This window comes from Montipora capricornis, chromosome 10, assembly GCF_036669925.1.
Source record: "Montipora capricornis isolate CH-2021 chromosome 10, ASM3666992v2, whole genome shotgun sequence".
Lineage (NCBI taxonomy): Eukaryota > Metazoa > Cnidaria > Anthozoa > Scleractinia > Acroporidae > Montipora > Montipora capricornis.
This window is the reverse complement of record NC_090892.1, coordinates 9452473-9454972: the sequence shown is the minus strand read 5'-3', so window position 1 is coordinate 9454972 and position 2500 is coordinate 9452473. Positions and strand designations below refer to the sequence as shown.

General features: G+C 41.2%; 1 pseudogene; it reads right to left on the bottom strand.

The window, feature by feature from the left end:
* LOC138020246 (uncharacterized) overlaps positions 1-1042 on the bottom strand; it is a 2397-nt pseudogene extending 1355 nt beyond the window's left edge.
* Positions 1043-2500: the final 1458 nt, after the last annotated feature.

Here is a 2500-nt window from a genome sequence, read left to right as displayed (position 1 = left end):
CGCAGGCACGCAAGCTGTTCAGAAGTTATCACATACCTTGGCCTCCCTGGACCAGATGGCTGCTCTGTTGGTGACCTATAGGCATAGCCATGCATCACGGGAAGCTCATACAGCAATGTATAAATTGCTTTGAGGTTTTCCTGTAATGTCTGCAGCTCCTGAACTTCATCTGGAGGGTTAATGCCACTGCGCTGTAAATGGACATTGACGAGTACCATATGTCGCAGTGCACAGAGGATGCGGTTGGCATAAAACTCACAACGCTCTTGGTCCTGCATTATGTTAAGCACTTCTGTTTCTACTTCTCGCAGCATAGTGCGAATGGTGTTGAGGAAACGAACAAGATCATTGTCACCAAAAGTCCTACAGAAAAATAACATATCTCGATCAGTTGGTGCGCTCAATGATCAGGAGCACACTGCACTCGAGACCTTCTCTTTGTTGCTGTTAAAGTTTTCAAAATGCATTCCATTTCCTTCTTTGCCATGTGCAACAGCAGAAGAGAGTAAAATTTATTAATGATCTCGGTGCAGTGACATAGTCTAGGAACCCAATACCAAAAGAGGAAATTGGGGCTTTCAGTATGAGCTGTTTAGGGCGTGAAACAATGATGGATGTATTTTTGAAACCAGTTGTCGCTTCTCTACACTTCGTTGCTTACTGTTATTTCTAATTCATGTTTTAACTTCAGGCATCTCAAGCATTGATTTTCAGCGAGACCAAATAACATGAAAGAGCCCCTTTAAATTCTTATCAGTGAGATCCTGATACTGAGGTACAAAGTCCTTTCGCTAACGTGCTCAGTCAAACCGTCCTTTTGAACAACATATCCTCTGATCAGTACTAAGATGTAATCCCAATCCGAACCAAACCTAACTTGACCCAAATATACATATAACGCGCAAGCCAAACAAATTCAAGACGTTGAGCTAAATGCCTGCTTAAAATTACAGAGATGCAACACTCGCAGAAACTATCGGTTACCAACTTACCATGTTGCAATCGTGAACATGAGAACGCATCCAAGAAAGAGTAACTTCATCTTGCCTATTTAAGATTATTGCGTGAATTAATTTCTCGGAGAAAAAGCAATTTATCTAGATCGCGGAACACGTGTAGTTATTGTCGTTCGATTAAGGATCAACCTCATGACCATGTCATGTCTGGACAGTGTGAGTGATGTCAACAACCAAGCATGAACCCAGGCTCCCGTGTAGGTGACCGCACCCACACAAAATTAAATAATTGGTCTCTAGATATAATTTTAACACCATCTCGGAGAACAAACCTTTAGAATTTTAAGGAAAGTGCCTACCAATTCAAAGATATTTGTGCCCGGTTTATGATCATGCAGGAAATGTATATCTTAAAAGAGTGTTGTTGAAATCCAAAAAGAAAATTAGGGGAAACCACGCATTTTTGGAAGATAATTCATGAATAATATTTGTAAAGAACTTTAAAATACAAAGAAATGTATGGCGTTCTTTTTCCAAACTGAAGCTTACTTGTCTATCCAAAATGCATGAAAAATAGAACCCCTCTCTTCTATTTAGATTACAGTTCCTCCTGTCCCTGTCCCTGTCTGCTCTCAGATAATATGGACTCACCTCGATTTCAAAAAATAATTGTTATGTATTACTGATGCGGGGCAGAAGCGCATTTAGAGGGTGGTTGGTATTGGTACTAAGATATACGCTATCCGATTGGTTTTACGGCCGGTGCCTACTAATAAGATATTTTTGCCCCGGTGAGTGATTATGCAGAAAATGTAGATCTTAACAAGTGGTATTGAAATCCAAAAAGAAAATGTGGGGTAACCACGCATTCAAACGGTGTGGAACTCTATGTTCAGACCACATGGGTGGAGTGTCTCATAAAGAAAAATTAGTGGGGCATCAAAAGGACGTTTTCTTCTAATGTAACTAGTGTTTCAGAGAGAATCACGGATTGCTTTTGTCCAGTTTGGCGCAAATCGGGCCGTCTTCCCGTTACGACAATGCATTTTATTCTAAACACGAACTGTGATAACAAAGACCATAATTTTGTCTGTTTTATTATGTTTGAAGTCGTTTAAAATACCACTGCAAGCTCTTTGAGGAGTGGGTTATGAGTTGTCTACACAGGTATTGCACTGGACTCTTCTACAGTTCACGAGAAACGCAGCGTGGCGATATAGAAAAAAAGCTCCTCACCGGGGAATCTCGAAGGTACGTTGCTATCACAACGTTTAGCGCACAGGCAAGAAAATGGCTTCAATGTGTTGATCATTGATTACAACGTTGTTGTAAATATTTGTTGAGTGAATCGTGGTCCATCAGTTCGTGAAATTTGGTCTCAGAAAACAGCGTTTCAGATCGAGAGAGGCTGCCTCGTTTTGACATCTGTCCTTTTCCATGTGTTGCCCAACCTCCCACCCATTATCATACGCCTCTCAATGTGAACTACCCGGGTAGGAATATTAGGGACTTTAAGCACGCGACGTTTCTGAGCCGCGGACGGC